Source organism: Bubalus kerabau, chromosome 5 (genome assembly GCF_029407905.1).
Source record: "Bubalus kerabau isolate K-KA32 ecotype Philippines breed swamp buffalo chromosome 5, PCC_UOA_SB_1v2, whole genome shotgun sequence".
In the NCBI taxonomy this organism is placed as follows: domain Eukaryota; kingdom Metazoa; phylum Chordata; class Mammalia; order Artiodactyla; family Bovidae; genus Bubalus; species Bubalus kerabau.
Window position 1 is genome coordinate 110333840 of NC_073628.1, and position 20880 is coordinate 110354719.

Here is a 20880-nt window from a genome sequence, read left to right on the forward strand (position 1 = left end):
TATTTTGATCATGGTAATATTTTCACAAATAATTTCATAAATACATATGTCAAGAGGTATCAAATTGTACACTTAAATATGTACAATTCATTCTGTGTCATTTCAATCTCAAAAAAGCTATTAAATTTTGGAGGAAAAAGAGTGAAAGGAGGCTGTCTCCATGCCCTAACAATGGCCTAAACGTCTTTTTTACCCCATAATTGAAGAGCAAGGCATGGGGCTTTCAATTCAGGTGGCCAGGCTTGGACCAGGTATCTGGTCAAGGCTTCTGATGATGCCCTGGATCTCTTTAGAGGAACTGTTTTTTGGGGGCCAACTGAGATTCTTCACTGTGACTTTAAGTGGTGCTGCCTCTTACTCCTTACTAACCTCTCATTTGCTACTTTAAAGCAAAGATAAGAATGGATGGGTTGAGACTTCTGGTTCTCTGCAGATGAGAAAAGGATGATTAATTGATTACACTGAATAGAGTCTGTGTTCTTTAAGACTGAAAATTTTTTTTGCTTTTTATTGAAATTTATTTTTGGTTGGAGGATAATTTATTTACAGTGTTGTGTTGGTTTCTGCCATACTACAACATGAGTTGGCTGTAAGTATAAATATGTCCCCTTCCTCTTGAACCTCCTTCCCACCCCGCACCCCATCCTACCCCTCTAGGTTGTCAGAGAGCACCAGGTTGAGCTCCCTGTGTTCTACAACAACTTCCCATCAGCTATCTATTTTATATATGGTAATGTACACATTTCAATGCTACTCTCTCAATTCGTCCCACCCTCTTCTTCCCCCTCTGTATTCACAAGTCTCTTCTTTAAGTCTACATCTCTATTCCTGCCCTGCAAATAGGCTAATTAGTACCATTTTTCTCGATTCTATATATGTGTTAATACACAGTATTTGTTTTTCCCTTTCTAAGTTACTTCACTCTGTACAACAGGCTCTAGTTTCATCTACCTCATTGAAACTGACTCAAATCCATTCCTTTTCATGACTGAGTAACATTCAATTGTATATATGTACCACAACTTCTTTATTCATTCATCTGTCGATGGACATCTAGGTTACTTCCATATTCTAGCTATTGTAAATAGTGCTTCAGTGAATACTGGGGTACATGTGTCTTTTGGGATTATGGTTTTCTCAGGGTATATGCCCAGTAGTGGGATCGTTGGGTCATATGGTAGTTTTACTCCTAGTTTTTAAATCTCCATACTGTTGTCCATAGTGGCTATATCAGTTTACATTCCCACAAACAGTGCAAGAGGGTTCCCTTTTCTCCACAGTCTCTCCAGCTCTTATTGTTTGTAGATGTTTTCTTGATGGCCATTCTGACTAGTGTGAGGTGATGCCTCATTGTAGTTTTAATTTGTGTTTCTCTAATAATGAGCAAGCAGAAGATATTAAGAAGAGGTAGCAAGAATACACAGAAGAACTGTACAAAAAAGATTTTCCTAACCCAGATAATCACGAAGGTGTGATCACTCCCACTCACCTAGGGCCGGACATCCTGGAATGTGAAGTCAGGTGGGCCTTAGGAAGCATCACTACGAACAAAGCTAGTGGAGGTGATGGGATTCCAGTTGAGCTATTTCAAATTCTAAAAGATGATGCTGTGAAAGTGCTGCATTAAATATGTCAGCAAATTTGGAAAACTCAGGAGTGGCCACAGGACTGGAAAAGGTCACTTTTCATTCCAATCCCAAAGAAAGGTAATGCCAAAGAATGTTCAAACTACCACACAATTGCATTCATCTCACACACTAGTAAAGTAATGCTCAAAATTCTCCAAGCCAGGCTTCAGCAATGTTTGAACCATGAACTTCCAGATATTCAAGCTGGTTTTAGAAAAGGCAGAGGAACCAGAGATCAAATTGCCAACATCCACTGGATCATAGAAAAAGCAAGAGAGTTCCAGAAAAACATCTATTTCTGCTTTATTGACTATGCCAAAGCCTTTGACTGTGTGGATCACAATAAATTGTGAAAAATTCTTCAAGAGATGGGAATACCAGACCACCTGACCTGCCTCTTGAGAAACAAGTCAAGAAGCAACAATTAGAACTGGACATGGAACAACAGACTGGTTCCGAATAGGAAAAGGAGTACATCAAGGCTGTATATTGTCACCCTGCTTATTTAACTTATATGCAGAGTACATTATGAGAAATGCTGGGCTGGAGGAAGCACAAGCTGGAATCAAGATTGCCGGGAGAAATATCAATAACCTCAGTATGCAGATGACACCACCCTTAAGGCAGAAAGTGAAGAAGAACCAAAGAGCCTCTTGATGAAAGTGAAAAAGGAGAGTGAAAAAGTTGGCTTAAAACTCAACATTCAGAAAACTAAGATCATGGCATCTGGTCCCATCACTTCATGGCAAATAGATGGGGAAACAGTGGAAACCGTGGCTGACTTTATTTTCCTGGGCTCCAAAATCACTGCGGATGGTGATTGCAGCCATGAAATTAAAAGACACTTACTCCTTGGAAGGAAAGTTATGACCAACCTAGTCAGCATATTAAAAAGCAGAGATATTATTTTGCCAACAAAGGTCCATCTAGTCAAGGCTGTGGTTTTTCCAGTAATCATGTATGGATGTGAGAACTGGACTATAAAGAAAGCTGAGCGCTGAAGAATTGATGCTTTTGAACTGTGATGTTGGAGAAGACTCTTGAGAGTCCCTTGGACTGCAAGGAGATCCAACCAGTCCATCGTAAAGGAGATCAGTCCTGGGTGTTCTTTGGAGGGACTGATGCTAAAGCTGAAACTCCAATACTTTGGCTACCTGATGTGGAGAGCTGACTCACTTGAAAAGACCCTGATGCTAGGAAAGATTGAGGACAGGAGGAGAAGGGGACGACAGAGGATGAGATGGTTGGATGGCATCACTGACACAATGGACATGGGTTTGGGTGGACTCCAGGAGTTGGTGATGGACAGGGAGGCCTGGTGTGCTGCGGTTCATGGGGTCACAAAGAGTCGGACACGACTGAGTGGCTGAACTGAACTGAACTGAATAATGAGCAATGGTGAGCATAAGATTGAATTTTTTATTTTATTAAAAAATTTTTTATTTAGAGACCCAAATTTATTTTAGTATTTTGGCCACACTGCCTGTCACGTAGGATCTTAGTTCCCCTACCGAGGATTGAATCTGCACCCCTTGCATTGGAAATGCAGAATCTTTTATTTTTATTTGTTTAATAAGCATTTAGTGAGCACCTACTAAACGCAAGATGTTGTGGACATATTTACTGAGCAAGTTCCTCACATCTTGAATGAGGGCCTCATGATTTTCTGTGAACAGTACAATGTGGTAGAAGTAATATTGAATGCCATTTCGTAGCCTTCACCTTAAAGGACCTGGCTTGCCTCTACTTTCAGTCTTACATAACCTTCATAGTCCATGGGCTAAGCCCGGGCTAGTCTGTGGGAGGATGAGAGACTAGTTTAGTCTAGTCTGCTAGAGGATGCGGGCTCAACTACCCCTATTCCCTAAACTGACAGCTTTTTTAAGTGCCTGAAGTAGGACCTCTGAGCTGCTGGGCTCTTGACTGCAGAGACGTGAATGAATCAAACTGAACCAGAAGACTTAACATGTTTAAGCCCAGCCCAGACTTCTGACCCATAAAACCATGAGTTCAAGAATTGTTTTAAGTCTTACACACACACACATACACACACACACGGTTCCTATTCTGATTACTAGTGCTCGAGTGACTCAGTCAAGTTATTTAACCTGACTGTGCCTCCATTTCCTGATTTTAAAAATGATTGTAAAACATACCTGCCACATAGGATTATAGTTATAATTAAATGAGATGGCACTTGTAAAGTGCCTTACAGAGTGCTGGGCACATAGTATGTATTCAGAATTTGGTGGCAGTGTTTTTATTTTGTGTGTGTGGGGGAATGATTTTTCACATCAGGACCCATATTTTACTCATCTCTGTTTCTCCAACACCTGGCACAGGCTTTTCTTCATAAGAGGAATTGAGTTAAAATTGTGACTATTTAGGGAACTGTAGTAAGTTCAGTGAATATTCTGAGGGTGCTAAGTTGGTTCCGTTGTGTCCGACTCTTTGCAACTCCATGAACTGTAGCCCATCAGGCTCTCCAGGGATTGAACCTGTGTCTCCTGCACCTCTTGCATCGTCAGGCAGGCTCTTTGCCACTAGCGCCACCTGGGGCTAGTACCCTATAGTCACCTGGGGCTTCCCTTGTGGTTCAGCTGGTAAAGAATGTGGGAGATCTGGGTTCGATCCCTGGGTTGGGAAGATCCCCTGGAGAAGGGAAAAGCTACCCCCCCCAGTATTCTGACCTGGAGAATTCCACGGACTGTATAGTCCATGGGGTTGTAAAGAGTTGGACACGACTGAATGATTTTGACTTCACTTCACTTCACTATAGTTACCTAGGGCTTCCCTGTAGCTCAGTTGGTAAAGAATCCACCTACAATGCAGGAGACCCCAGTTTGATTCCTGGGTCAGGGAGATCCCCTGGAGAAGGAAATGGCAACCCACTCTAGTATTCTTGCCTGGAGAATCCCATGAACAGAGGAGCTTGGAAGGCTACAGTCCATGGGGTTGCAATGAAGGAGGAAACAGAACAGGCTCTGTCTTGAAAGCAGGACTTCATCTTGGGCCGGACTGTGGACTTTGAGCTGTATGCCTAGTATGACATACCAATTGGAAAACCAGGCCCCTGGAAGGAAGAGCCCCAGGGCTCTCCATCGCCTAAAAGAATACCCTAATTATCTGTGTAACCGAATAGATCATACATTCTATTATGCTTATTGGGGTATGACCACAAGCCTATTGATAATTGTCTACTGTTAACTACCTAGGCTTAAGGCATATGAATCACGGGTTAACTTTGATTGTATTTTTCTTTTTCCTTTGTTCAGACTAGTTTCAGGGAATTTGGGGAGGTGGGTTTGGGCACCTACGCTTAGGATATATAAGGTTTTCACAAAAACTGGTTGGGGACCTTGGCTAAGAGAAAACTATGCCTTGGGCGCGCTGGTGTAATAAACTGCACTCTACTATCTGCATGCATTGTCCTCCTGAGGGAGGCTACAACAGCAAGAGTTGGACACAACTTAGCAACTAAATCACTGGTGGTTCCTGCAATGCAGGGGATGTAGGTTCCCAGATCTATGGTCTGGGAACTAAGATACCACATGCTGTGGGGCTACCAAGGCTGCCGCTGCAACTAAGAGCTGATACAGCCAAACAAACAAAATAAATAAATAAATGCAGACAAACAAACAAAAAAATTTTTTTATCTTCATTTCATTGAAACTCAGGACTGATACTGAATTGCTCAGTTCTTATCTTCTTGACCTATCAGCGGCATTCAAAACCAGCTGATCATTCCTTTACCTTTGAAACATTATCTTCATTTGGCTCTACGTACACGTGCTTGGTGATGGACAGGGAAGCTTGGTGTGCTGCACTCCATGGGGTCAGAAAGAGTCGGACACGACTGAGTAACTGAAACTCACTGAACACCACACTTAATCTGATTTCTCTTCTACTTCTCTAACCACCTGCAGTTTCCTTTTGAGAATTCACCTTTATTTCTTCAGCCTTTAAATATTGAACTGCTCTAGGGATCGGTCCTTGGTTCTTTTCTCTATTTCTATTCCCTCTCTTGGTGATCTAATTAAGTCTATGGCTTTAAATATTGTCCCTGTATACTGGCAATCCCAAATTTATATCTCTGCTTCTCTCCTGAACTCCAGTTTCATAAATCCAACTTTGTATATCTAAGTGCCTCTTTGACATCTGTATTTGGTTATTTAACAGGCACCTGGAACTTATTGCATCCAAAAATTAAGTCCTGATTCTGTCCACTCCTATGTACTCCTAAATTTTTCCCTATCTCAGAATATAATGATTCCATCTTTCTAGTCCCCTTTTCTGTTAGAAGAACCTAAAACGCAATTCTCCTGGTGTATTTTTCCAATGCTCTGCTTCATATTACACATAGCAGCCAGGGGTAAAGAGGAAGAGATAAGTTGTGACAGTACAACAGTTCTCAGAAGTTGCCAATCTCGGCTTGAGCCCATTCATGACCCCCTGCCTCTGCAGCAATTCTCCAGTCCTAATTTGCTTTTCTTTCTGGTCATTCTAGGTGATAGGACAGATACTATGATAAACTATTAGCCTTAAGGTGCTATTTGTCAACAAAGTGTTTGTCCTTAAAAATCTTCCCTTTATTAGTGGACTTCACTGCTGGTATCTTACGTTGTGGTTCAGTTGCCAAGTCACGTCCGGCTCTTTCTGACCCTATGGACTGCAGCACATCAGGCTTTCCTGTCCCTCACCATCTCCCGGAGTTTGCACAAGTTCATGTCCATTAAATTGATGACGCCATCCAACCATCTCATCCTCTGTCACCATCTTCTGTCTTCAATCTTTCCCAGCGTCAGGGTCTTTTCCAGCATTAAGTGGCCAAACTATTAGAGCTTCAGTTTCAGCATCAGTCCTTCCAGTGAGTATTCAGGTATCTTATAAGGAACCACTTTTCCTTGCTGAATTATTTCAGGATAATATGTACATATTAACAGAAACCTTCAGTGTCTTAAATTCAAAGCAATAATGTTAGCTACTGTAACCTGACCAGTGGAGAATATATTATTAGGCAAGATACTCTTTCGGTATCAGTCAGGGATATTGTACTTGGCCATCTACTTACATTTCTCATAGATGAATTCTCCCTCTCATAGGAGGTAATTCTGACTCAAAAGTATCATTTTAACATTTTTCTATCTTCTTTTCTTCTTAAGAGTCTTATATGTAAGGAGCCTAATTCTCTTTCCAGAAGAGTATTCCTGAATGAAACATAGTCTCTTCCCTTTTTTGTAGATTTATCTACAGTCTGGAAGATCACTCAAAAGAGGAGTTTATTGGCATGGATTGGCTCACATTGTGTAAAGTTTAAAGATTATTTTCCATCTGATTTCTTGTCTAATTCCATTTCTATCCTAATTCTAATACTATTCTTATCCTAATTCTATTACTATTATTACTATTGTATCATTACCACCACTGCCTTTCATCCCTACCATGAACTGGTAACACATCTTTACAAACCAATTTATTGTATAGTTTCCTAACAGAGTCTCTGACTCTATATTCTTTCCTCTGATTCATTATGCATTCCTCTATTTAAAAGAAACCCTGATTTATAGAATCTGAACTACTTTTTCTTCCTTTAATTCTTTCACTTTTGCTTTGTATAAAACTTTAAAATTTTCAAGGAGTTTTCATATTTATTATATTGCCTAATTCTTATAATAACCCTGTAAAGTATTATTAACCTTCCTTTAACAGACAAGGCAACAACACGTAGAGAAACTATTCCTTAAGAAAATCACAGGAAATGTATATCAGATCTGTGATTCAAGTCCAGATCTTTATTTTTTTAAATGATAGTTGATGTACAATATCATATAAGTTATAGGTGTGCATGCATGCATGCTCAGTTGCTTCAGTCGTGTCCAACTCTTTGTAATCCTAAGGACTGTAGCCCACCAGGCCCCTCTGTCCTTAGGATTCTCCAGGCAAGAATACTGGAGTGGGACACTATTCCCTTCTCCAAAGTTATAGGTGTACAATATAGTGATTCACAATTTCTAAAGGTTTTCCTCTGTTTATAGTTATTATAAAATATTGGCTATATTCTCTGCATTGTACATTATACACCCAGATCTTCTTATTCCAACTTGTGCATTTAAAAAAATAGAGATGCTCTTTTATTTGGCCCAAACTGACTCATTCAAATTCTCCCTTCTGGGAAATTGGAAATGGATCACAGAGACTTGATAAATTACTGGAGACTAGTGCTTGGAGACAGAGAAGGCAATGGCACCCCACTCCAGTACTCTTGCCTGGAAAATCCCATGGATGGAGGAGCCTGGTAGGCTGCAGTCCATGGGGTCACTAAGAGTCGGACACTACTGAGCGACTTCACTTTCACTTTTCAGTTTCCTGCATTGGAGAAGGAAATGGCAACCCACTCCAGTGTTCTTGCCTGGAGAATCCCAGGGACGGGGGAGCCTGGGGGGCTGCTGTCTATGGGGTCGCACAGAGTCGGACACGACCGAAGCGACTTAGCAGCAGCAGCAGCAGTGCTTGGAGCTGGGGTGGTTTTTTCCCTATGTGTGTCTTTTTTCTTTTTTTAAAACCTTTTGTATTGGGATATAGCCGATCCTATGTGCATACTCTGATGTTTACCTCTTGGAGGCTTCAGACTGACTCACCAGGGTGGAGAGAAAGAGAAAAGACATAGACAGTGAAAACTAGTAGTGAAGGAAAGATTAATCTTGGTTCTTAACTTTCTTCTTCCTGGTTCCATAAACTTGTCTGGCCCAGATCCACTTTGTACCCATTCTTGAATCTGTGAAAAATTCTTTTTAAACAAATTCTACTTTAAATTTTATCAGTGGATTTTTGCTCTTGCTACCAAATGATATCTAAAACATGTTATTCTTGGGAGCTCCCTAGTGGTCTAGTGGTTAGGATTTGGCACTTTCACAGCTGAGGCCTGGGTTCAATCCCTTGTCAGGGAATTGAGATCCTGTATGCCATGTGGTGTGGCCAAAAAAACCCAAAAGACAAAAACTAAAGGAAATAAAATAACCAAAATAAAATAATATTCTTTCCACTCATTTCCCCCTCCTTATCTCCATGTCTTTGCTCACCCATGCTTTCTGCAGGGAAATCTTTCTTATTCTAGTCTCTGTCTTTCAAAATTCTGCCATCTTCAAGTTCAAATACCGCATCTCCACATCTTCCTTAATAACTTCTTTGTTCATTCCTGGAATGAACAATCACTCTGTATAACTATAGATGCAATGTATATAAACAATATAACACTCATCACAGACTGCTTTATGGACTTATGTGTGTGTGTGTCTCATCTGGCCTACTGTTGAGGAAACCTCTTGAGGGCAGAAAGCATAGTATATTAATTTCCGTGTCCCCCCACTGAGCCAACACAAGGCAGTTGTTCAAGTAGTTGTAAGAGAATATACAATGGATGACTGTGCAAAGACCTTGACCCACCCAGTTCCAAAAGGGACTGAGGCCTAAGGCACATCTGCATGTCCAAAGTGGAGCCATCTGTGATACACACATAACTATTCTCACAAAGTCAATACTAATGGATTTTCTTATTGGCTTATATTGTTTGGAGTGAGATAATAAAATTACTAAAGTAATAGCCATGTAAACTGTTGGTGCCTCAGGACAGAACAGAGGTGAGATGAGTCAAAACAGTTAATAGCTTTCTAGATGCAAAGAGAAAAGTTTTAGCCCAGAATTTCCTAAACTGCATTCAGTTCTGAAATAAGAAACAATAGCTATTTATTACAGAGCTCATGGTTGTATAGTGAAAATACTGATGATTACAGAAATATTGACTTCTGAATTTATTTAGCATTTGTATCTTTTGCACACACAAATAATATTATCTCCAAAAGTGGCTGTCAATTATAGTTAAGAAGATAATATTTTTATCTATCATGACACATATACATTTGGAAAACTATTTTATAATGGTTTAAATTTTTAGTAAAATGCATTTTTAAACATTATATAGCTAATATTGTTTAAACTCTTTCATGAGATGGTTTATACTGTGAGAGTCACACCCTCAACACTCTTTTCTCTCCTTTGGTATTTGCTTGCAGAGCTCCAAGCCTCCCTACCTACTTAGTGCCTGCACCTAATCAGCTAGAGAAAAAAAAATCATGCTGACAGGACTCACTTTAGAATTATGGCCTCAAGTTTCAAGTGGGTTCTCAGCATTATCCAGCCATTCTTTACATTTCTCTAGTCATTTGTCTCTCCCACTCTTCCAGATGATGCCATTCCCCTCAAGCATCTTCCTCCCTTCTCCCTCTCAGCAGATGACCTTGCTTTTTATTTCTGAGTAAAAAGCATCAGTCAGAAGAGAATTTTTACAGTCTCTCACCATTAATTCCACCCCCCTACTTGCATTTCACCTTCCCTCCTATTATGAAGACCGAACTGTTCCTGTTTCTGTCCGAATCCAAACTTTCCTCCTGTGCTTTGGGTTCTAGCTCCTTTTGCTCATTCAAGAATTTTGCTCTTAAAACGATCCCATCTGTTTCCTGTATCACCCTCCCCCCACTACTTCATGGGATTGTTAACACTAATGGGGTGACCCAAGAACGAAAGAGCAGATAAAAACCAAGGAGGGTCTTGGAATGCAGGAACAGAAAAACCAGACCCTTACTGTCCTTCCCTCCCCCATGTTGTAACTATTAATGGAACAGTATAACCAGTCTCTCCTCCTACCCCACAGGGAGAAGGTATTTGCCCTACTCTTCCCCCACCCAGTATACATGCCTCATCCAATCAGCAAATGACCTGCAAGACCCTGATCCCACTCCTCGTACCCTGGGTATAAAAGTGGACTAAGGACATCTGTTCAACATCAGTTCTCCCTTGGGTTGACCTGTTGTTCTAACAGTGTCTCCCACTCTAATAACCTTTATTTCCCTCTCATTCTGTCTCATGTCTGGAAATTCTTTTCCAACTCACACCCAGACCATGACAACCAACATACAAATATATTTAGTATCTCAATTAATAAAAGAAGCCCTCTCAATCTCACAATCTTCTTTAGCCACTGTCCCATTTCTCTACTCCTCTTTACAGAAAAACTCAAAAGAATTTTTTATATGTGCTGTCCCATATCATTAACTCTCATTCTATCTTGAATTTACTCCAGTTACATTTTTTCCCTCACCATTTCACTGGTAATACTCTCATCAAGTATACCTTTGCTCTCCATATGACTAAACCCAATGATAAATTCTTCATCATGCTTCACCTTTTAGTAGTATTCAATGGAGTACATTGAATAAGGGAAATCATAATGGAAATCAGTCCTGAATATTCATTGGAAAGACTGATACTGAAGCTGAAAATCCAATATTTTGGCCACCTGATGTGAAGAACTGACTCATTGGAAAAGATCCTGATTCTGGGAAAGATTGAAGGCAGGAGGAGAAGGGGATGACAGAGGATGAGATGGTTGGATGGCATCACTGACTCAATGGACATGAGTTTGAGCAAGCTTCAGGAGTTGGTGATGGACAGGGAAGTCTGGCGTGCTGCAGTCCATGGGGTCACAAAGAGTCGGACACAACTGAGCGACTGATCTGAACTGCATGGAATATATCTTTTTGGATTTTGGAACACATTCTACATTGGCTTCCAAGAAATTTTACTCTCCTGGTTTTCCCCCATCTCTGGCTCCTTCTTTGCAGTCTGCTTTATTTGTTCCTCCTCATTATTTTGACAATAAATGTCAAAGTTGGAGATCCCCCAAGGCTTATTTCTCCTCTATTCTCATTCTCTAAGAGATCTCACCAGTTTTGTGGCTTTGCAAACTATATATATGACTAAGCCTCTTTCTTTTACTTCCTCTACCTTCCCAAAGCCATTAGGTAAGACAGAGTAAGGCTGGCATTAAGTATGAGATGAGAAGAATCACAGCTCAGAGAAGGGTTTCAGGACCATCTGGGAAAGGAGAGTGCCTTATAAGAGGACTGCCTAGAATGGATAGTCCTAGCCTGATCCAAGTGAGGAGGACATGCATGAGGAAGCAAAGCCTCAGCAATATGAGGAGAAGCTTTATATTGTAGGAGCAGACAGGTATGAGTGTCAGAACCTGAATGGGTGAGGAGGAAATCTATGCAGAAAAGGGAGTGGGGTGACCCTGGAAGATCTGTTACTTATAGGGGAGTTGATTACATAAGTTAATATATTAAAAAGTTGGGACCAGGTTTCCCACTATCAGATGGAAAAAAAAGAAAACTACAATATTGTGGTGTCGGATTATTGTTGGAAGTATTTGTGTGAATTTGTGGTTATATCCAGATAAATTATATTTATTATAGATGGATAGATATAAAGAGATAAAAAATAAATATAGAACTAAAGGTGTGTTTTTGTATCTCTATATCTATATCTCTGTCCACTGAAAGGGCCTGGGAGAAAAAACATTTCAATACAATTGAGCACATCTATTCCCCAGATTTTGGCTTCTAAATACCATTTCCCACAAAAGTAACCAGGATTCTTGGAGAAGTAGCTGGTTCCAGTCCTGGGGCAGCAACAGTACAAGATAAGTTTAGAACATCTAGGTGAACCAGAAAGCAAAGTGTTCCAGGAATGAGGGGGTATGTTGAAGAATCTAGCCTGAAGGGTCTACATGGGCAAACCTGGCACATTTTGAGCATTAAATTAAATATTGATGGAAATAGACTATAACCCATTAAATATTATAAGAAACCATGAGTCAATATATGAAAAACTTTGACTAAGAAAGAAGGGGAGGAATTTGAAGTAATTTTTTTATCCTCAAAAGGTAGAGTTTCAGGGGTAAGTAAAAGTTGTTATATTTTATTCAGGTTAGAGAAAAAAGTAATAAGGAAATCATGCCAGAGAAACAAGTCTACTACATGCCTACATGTTTTCTTCTTTCTGTTTACCCATTTAGAAGAAAAGGAAAGTGTTTGGATAAGAGAAAGTTAAAATATGTAGAAGCAGCAACACATATATCTAAAAGGAATTTTGATTCTTAAAGAGGTGTTTGATTTTAAAGAGGACAGCCAAACGTGTATTCTGAAAGATTTTTTTTACTCTGAGATGAAGAATGCAGGGTTTGTTAGAGGAAGGTTTCTTAGTTCTGAAAGTATTCATGATGGAGTAGGGAAGAGGATGTAGTAATTCAAAGAAACTATTGATAAAAGTTACTGATCAGAGAGAAAAATACCAAAATTTACTTTGAACTGAATGACTAGTCCATTCTGAAGATCAGCCCTGGGATTTCTTTGGAGGGAATGATGCTAAAGCTGAAACTCCAGTACTTTGGCCACCTCATGCGATGAGTTGACTCATTGGAAAAGACTCTGATGCTGGCAGGGATTGGGGGCAGGAGGAGAAGGGGACGACAGAGGATGAGATGGCTGGATGGCATCACTGACTTGATGGACGTGAGTCTCAGTGAACTCCGGGAGTTGGTGATGGACAGGGAGGCCTGGTGTGCTGCGATTCATGGGGTCGCCAAGAGTCGAACACGACTGAGCAACTGATCTGATCTGAATGACTACTCTGGTATTCCTGTTGTTCTAATAAAGGATTTTAATTTTTTAAAGCATAATTATTTGGAAAATATGCTAGTTTTCTCTTGGTTAAATAATTCTGTGAAAAACCTGGCTTTTTGAATCCTGAAGCTATAACAAATGTAACAGGAAGTTAAATAGGAAATTGTGAGTAAAGCACTCCAGTGCAACAGGTGTGATTCTTCAGGGTGAAGTACCAGACCACCAAGCAGAAATTTCAAACAAATTTCCACTGATTAGACAGTTCTTAAAAACCACAAGGGTCAAACTGATGGATAGTAGGACTGAATTTGCGAAGAGGCCTTCTTTAGAAAAAGCCATGCTGTGTACCCTAGGCTCTTTCACAAAGGTGAAGGAGGAAAGGATGCTTGCCCTTTCACCTTCAGCCTAGTGAGTGTGGACTCTTACAGGATTATTCAGAGAAGAGTGGTACGAAGGATGGAGTATAAAGGACGTAGGTCTGACTCCTCCCTCGTAAAATCTAGATGGCTAGAAAGAGATGGCCTGGCAGGCTCTTTGTTATTGAAGAGGATATACTCAATAGTACTGGGATCTGGCTTCTCTGGTAGCTCTGGCGGTAAAGAATCTGCCTGCTATGCAGGACACCCAGGTTTGATCCCTGGGTCAGGAAGATCCCCCTGGAGAAGGAAATGGCAACCCACTCCAGTATTCTTACCTGGGAAATCCCATGGACAGAGGAGCCTAGCGGGCTACAGTCCATGAGGGTGCAAAGAGTCGGACACAACTGAATGACTAACACACTTCAAACACAGTGGGATCAGTAAACTACAGTTTGAAGGATGAAGGATGCAAAAAGCTTTCCACAGAGCAGATGTGGGCTACACAGGGGAGAAAGAATCAGTCCAGAGATCTTTTTGACTCCCTATTCAAGAAAGCTGACTAAAATGTCAACTGGGCTTTAACAGAAAGAACCAAATGATGTAGATGTCCAAGAAATCTGAGGATGAGGGATAAGTGGCAGCAAGAATAGAGTATATGCCCAGTGTCAGGAGTTGCTGACAGAGTTGTAGCTTGTTTGACCAACCATGCAAATCCCTGAAGACAGAGGATCAGTTTTAAACAGCTGCTAGTCCTAGAGAATACAAAATCATCTCACTACAGTAAGACCTTTCTGTTCCCTGTTTCCTATTTGCTCCTTGTACTCCAACCCAGAGGGTCAAGAACAGCAACTACTTAATAGGAAGAAGGTAAGCGGGAAAGATGAAGCAGCTGACCACATTTCTTTTCTCTAATGCTTTCCCTTTTAAATGTCAAATTGAGGCTGATTTTTGTGATTTTAAAGTGATCATAAGATAAGTGAGCAGAAAGGTCATGAGACATGCTGGAATTTTCTTCTTAGTGGCAGAGGGAAAAAATCAAAGAGAATAGTTATGTTTTGACTATATTTCACAAGTCATACCATCTCAGGGTAACTAGTATACAGATTTTCCATGTACAGTTAGTGGAAACCTTTCAGAACTTGCAAGTTCAGGTCTTCGGAGGAAATAAGCATTGCAAATCCAGATTCATAAATTAAAAAAACGTACAACTCCTGTGTTAGTTTTATTCACCAGTCACTGCAGCGGAATCCTGAGATAAATGAGTATAGAATACTCAAACCTTACAGAAGAAATAAATGTAAAATTTGAATGAAAAAATTCAACCTTCCTAAGACAGGGAGAAAATTCAGTGTCCTTTCAGTAAAAAGAATATCAAACCCAAATGTACTTAAATCATACATTTTAGCTATGGTTATTGAGATAAAATAATTACTGAAATTCTTATCCAGCCTTCCTGTATCAGCTATCATAAGTATGATGCATCTGAATAAAGAATTCCCATTTTAAAGGAATTAGAGTATTATGAAACTATTTTAACTCTCTATTCTAAAATCATGTGAATCAATGAAGGAGGATTACCTGAAAATGACTTAAGCATTATAGCAATGTTTCGATTTAGGTTCAGCTGCAGTGAGTAAAACCAAAGTTAAAAAAAATAATAATGGATTAAATATACAAGGTTTTATTCTGTATAAATGAACTGAAGAAAAGCATTTCTAAGACAAATGTGTGAATGTGTTATTTAATTATTCATACAATAAACATTTACTAAATGTTTAGGTACTAGGTGAAAAAAGACATGATTTTTGTCTTCCAAGAGATAGAATCTCAGTTCAGTCAGTTCAGTCGCTCAGTCATGTCTGACTCTTTGTGACCCCATGAATCGCAGCACGCCAGGTCTCCCTGTCCATGACCAAGTCCTGGAGTTTACTCAAACTCATGTCCATTGAATCGGTGATGCCATCCAACCATCTCATCCTCTGTCATCCCCTTCTCCCGCCTTCAATTTTTCAGGGTCTTTTCCAATGAGTCAGTTCTTCACATCAGGTGGCCAAAGTATTGGAGTTTCAGCTTCAGTATCAGTCCTTCTAATGAATATTCAGGGATGATTTTCTTTAGGGTTGACTGGTTGGATCTTCTTGCTGTCCAAGGGACTCTCAAGAGTCTTTTCCAACACCATAGTTCCAAAGTATCAATTCTTTGGCGCTCAGCTTTCTTTATAGTCCAACTGTCACATCCATACATGAGTAGAATCTAGTGGAGATAAATAGTCATGAAAAAATTCAAAGATAAGAAAGTGTTATAGCTGCTGTAAGTAAATGTGTACCAGACATTGTGGGGGTACAGAAGAGAGATATTAATTCTATAAAAGAATTTAAAAGGTATGTATCCAAAGTAAGGCACAAAGTGATAATGGAATTTAACTAAAAATTATTATGCAATTTTAAGTATACTGAAAGACATAGAAAATGACATAATGAACATCCAGTCATCACCAGTTATCTTATAAGATATTGTGAATATGATTATAGGATATACTTTTTTAGAAAAATAATCCTCAAACCTGGATTTTGGTGTGAAATTTAAAATTATTAGTAATAATATATACAGGTATAAATATCATAGATAAATGATCTTCCACAAAAAGTTATTGTCATCAAATCAGGAAATTAAAGGGAAGTGAGAATCTTCCTGAAATTGGGGAAATTTTAGAGAAAGTGTTAGGAATCTTTTAGTATGCTGCTGCTGCTGCTGCTGCTAAGTCGCTTCAGTCGTGTCTGACTCTGTGCGACCCCATGGACTGCAGTCTACCAGGCTTCTCCGTCCATGGGATTCTCCAGGCAAGAACATTGGAGTGGATTGTCATTTCCTTCTCCAATGGATGAAAGTGAAAAATGAAAGTGAAGCCGCTCAGTCGTGTCCGACTTTTAGCGACCCCATGGACTGTAGCCCAGCAGGCTCCTCCATCCATGGGATTTTCCAGGCGAGAGTACTGGAGTGGGGTGCCATTGCCTTCTCCAAATCTTTTAGTATATTCTAAAGCAAAAGTGTCTTTTGATAAGTCTCAATTACTTTAATGTTAGATAGACTCTTATAGAACTTTGACATAAATCTTTTTTGCTTCAAATTTTCAGCTTATTTTTTAACGTGGCAGAGGGAAAAGGGAGTAAGTGAATGTCTTGGGGGAGGGGTGGGAGGTGGTGGAGAGGGCAGATTTCTCTCCACCAGAAGAGGAAAGTGGTAATTTTCCTCCCTTTACCATGAAAGTATTTGTAATTTTTGAAGTTGATTTCCTGCAAAACATATGTATTTAAGAAATATATCTTATATGTCCAAAATCTAAATTCTAGGCCTGTGGCAAGTACTTCAAAGGAATGTGGGGTCACTGCCAAAGCTGTTTGCCTGCCTGGTGCTGGGAATTCATTGAGGAGCAAAAACTCTGCTAAAATGGCTGACACCACATCAACACATCACTCTTTGTATAGCTTCTTTTTTTAAAAAAAGATTTCTTTATTTAGGCTGTGCTGGATCTTCGTTGTTGTGTGTGGGCTTTCTCTAGTTGCAGCCAGCGGGGCTTCTCTTGTTGCAGAGCCTGGGCTCTAGGTGTGCTGGCTTCAGTAGTTGTGGTGCTTAGGCTTAGTTGCTCTGCAGCATGTGCCATCTTCCCAGACCAGGGATCAAACCCGTGTCCCCTGCATTGCAAGACAGATTCCTAACCACTAGACTACCAGAGAAGCTCTGTATAGTTTCTTTACATTGTTAAAAAATAAGAATTTCTTTCCAATATGTGTTATGTTGCTTCAGTCGTGTCGAACTCTTTGCAACCCTATGGACTGTAGACCACCTGGCTCCTCTGTTCATGGGATTCTGTAGGCAAGAATACTGGAGTGGGTTGCCATGCTCTCCTCCAGGGAATCTTCCCCACCCAGGGATCAAACCCATGCCTCTTAGGTCTCCTGCATTGGCAGGCAGGTTCTTTACCACTAGCACCACCTGGGAAGCTAAAAGGGAGTTTTTTTCAATAGTTTTCAAAAACTTTGTTAAAAAATCAATCAAATTCATATTAAAATGGTGAGGTCAAAAGTCAGCTGATAAAGGAAGACACTCTTTTTTGTTATTTTAGTCACTAAGTCCCATCTTGACTCTTTTGCAACTCCTTACCTTTCCAAAAGGGCTTCTCTGGTGGTACTAGTGGTAAAGAACCTGCCTGCCAATACAGGAGACATAGAGATGGGGATTCGATCCCTGGGTGGGGAAGATTCCCTGGAGGAGGGCATGGCAACTCACTCCATTACTCTTGCATGGAGAATCCCACGGACAGAGGAGCCTGGTGGGCTACAGTCCATAGGGTTGCACAGAGTCGGACACAGCTGAAGTGACTTAACACACATGCAGCTTTCTAAAAATACACTAATGCTAGATAATAATGTAAAAAATTGAAAAAAAATATGTTGTCAATTTCAGTATGTTTTGAAAGCAAGAATGGGGAAATTGTCAGATTCTAGAAAAAGGGAAACAGAAAAATGGATTATTAAACTCTACTCAATGCTCTGTAATGGCCTATATGAGAAAAGAATCTAAAAAAGAGTGGATATATGTCTATGTGTAAGAGATTCACTTTGCTGTACACCTGAAACTAACAAGACATTGTAAATCAACTACCATAACATTTTTTGAGAAAAGAAAAACGAAGTATTAGAGCAAGCTGAAGCCACAGGCTCACATGGGTACTGGAGCTGGAAGCATGCCATGAGAAGGCTAAAAAGCAGCTACTGATATCTCACAATTGAGTGACTGAACTGATACGTGGATAGGGAGGATTAATCTCAAATAATTCTGTTGAGGGAAAGAAGCAACATCAAATAGAATACATATTGTGTGGTTCTTATTTATAGAAAACTCTAGAAAATGCAGACTAGTCTAGAATGACAGCAATGCCTGAGGTGCCTGAGGACGGGGGAGAACTTACAAAGAGGCACAAGGAAACTTTTTTGGGTGATAAATATATTTGATCTCTTTACTGTTGTGATGGTTTCACAGGTGTATACATATGTTGGAACTTGTCAAATTGTACATGGTACATACGTAGAATTCACTTTGGCAATTAAACCACTTGAAGCTCTTAAAGCAGCTTCCCGGGTGGTGCTAGTAGCAAAGAACCCACCTGTCAATGGAGGAGACATATGAGTCACGGGTTCAGTCCCTGGGTCGGGAAGATCCCCTGGAGGAGGGTTTGGCAACCCACTCCAGTATTTTTGCCTGGAGAATTCCATGGACAGAGGAACCTGGCGGGCTACAGTCCATAGCATCGCAGAGTCAGACATGACTGAAGTGACTTAGCATGCATGCATGAAGCTTTTATAAACAAGCAAAGAAAATCAAAATTCAAGCAATTTAAACATATTCTCCTTCCTAATTTTATTTATGCAATACATTTGTTGAGGAACTTGGTGGTTTGTCCCATAAATTCTCCCACATTCTGGATTTTGTTGATTGCAAAAAAAAAAAAAAAAAAGAAAATTTCTTACCTTTTAGAACTGTATAATGAAGTATATACATATATTTATTGTATTTTTTTTAATAGGTAAAATCCATATGAGGGATAGGGAAGAGAAGATTGGCCATATGGTGATAATTGTTTAAGCTGAATGCTTGGACATGACGACAAAATACTATTCTGTCTACTTTTTATGTGTTTAAACATTTTTGTAATAAAATGTCAAAATAAAACAAATCCTGAGCTTCGTCCCAGAGTTACTGAATCTCTCTGGGGCTGAGTATAGAAGTCTGCATTTAAAAAATAAACTCCCAAGGTGATTTTGTTATACATGAAAGAGGAAGGCTGCCTCAGACCAAAGAAAAGGACTCTGAGGGGAAGATGAATTTCAGACACCTGCCACAAGGTATGGGAAAAGTTTTGGTAAGTGTCCTTTTTATTTCTTATTGAATCACAAAAGTAGTACATCAGCATTCTTCTTCAGAGAAATATCTATGATTCTGCTTGTCTTTTCTACTGCTGAGGAAATTTTCTGATTCCTATATACATATTGTTTGATTTTGCTCTTAGTCTTATAAGGGTGATTTAACAGGTTTGGTTTATCACGTATAGGCTTGGGCTTCCCATATGGCACTAATGGTAAAGAACCCGCCTGCCAATGCAGGAGACGTAAGAGACACAGATTTCATCCCTGAGTCAGGAAGATACCCTGGAGAGAGGGTATGGCAACCCTCTCCAGTAGTCTTGCCTGGAGAAACCCATGGACTGAGGGGCCTTGCAGTTTATGGTCCATAGGGTCTCACAGAGTTGGACATGACTGAAGCAACTCAGCTCAGAGTGGCAAAATTGTGAGGCTTACACGAGCACCATCATGTAGGCTTAGTATGACTTGCGTGAGTTAGTCTGATGAAGCCTACATGATGGTGCTCATGAATTATTCTGAATTTTGGGCTTCCCAGGTGGTGCTAGTGGTAAAGAACCCACCTGCCGATGCAGGAGATGTAAGAGATGTGAGTTCGATCCCTGGATCAGGAAGATCCCCTGGAGGAAGGCATGGCAACCCCTGGAAAATCCCGTGGACAGAGGGGACTGGCGGGCTACTGTCCATAGGGTAACCAAAAATTGGACACTACTGAAGCTGCTTAGCACGCAGGCACGTGCAATCTGAATTTCAGCTCCACATAGAACTGTGAAATATAAAAATTTGTCTTCTACAATATATCTATGGTCTCTTTTTTTAAAAACATTTTTTTCATTTGGCCGCATCAGGTCTTAGTTGTGGCATGTGGGATATTCTATCTTACCTGTGGCATGTGCAAGCTTTTCCTGTGGCTTGCAGAATCTTCTGGTCACAGCTAGATGTAGGATCTAGCTCCTTGACCAGGAGTCAAATGCAGGCCCTCTGCATTGGCAGTGTGGAGTCACCAGGGTCACCACCACTGGGTCACCAGGGAATAAGTCCCAACAATATATAGTCTCTTCTATCACATCTTTCTCTGTTGAGTCTTTCCTTCCTCAGGTTCCCATTGTCTCTTTTTCTATCTTTCCAATAGTAAAAAACTGCTCCAAACTCATATGATAAACTCATTTACACAAAATTACTGATACTCTTCTCAGTGAAAGCTGATTTAAACAGGGCAGAGGATTGAAGTCACGGTTTTTTTTTTTTTTTTTTTTTTTAATGTAGTGATGGATTCTAAGGGATGAGGTTACCTAGTCAGGGAAAGATTTGGGGGATGGTGGTGGTGAAGTTCCTTTCAAGACCCTGTAGAATTTTATCAAGTAGGTTGTTACCTATTCATCCCATTGGAAGTATATTCTTAGAAGTGTCAAATAATGCAACTATGGCTTTTTCTTCTGTAACATGCATGGAAAAT

General features: G+C 40.1%; 1 long non-coding RNA gene across 1 annotated transcript in view; it reads left to right on the top strand.

The window, feature by feature from the left end:
• The window catches only part of LOC129654039 (uncharacterized), a 30146-nt gene extending 10957 nt beyond the window's left edge, over positions 1-19189 (top strand). Inside the window, exon 3 of the long non-coding RNA XR_008715353.1 lies at positions 19091-19189. This is a non-coding gene — a long non-coding RNA (uncharacterized LOC129654039). The remainder of the gene's footprint in view (positions 1-19090) is intronic.
• Positions 19190-20880: the final 1691 nt, after the last annotated feature.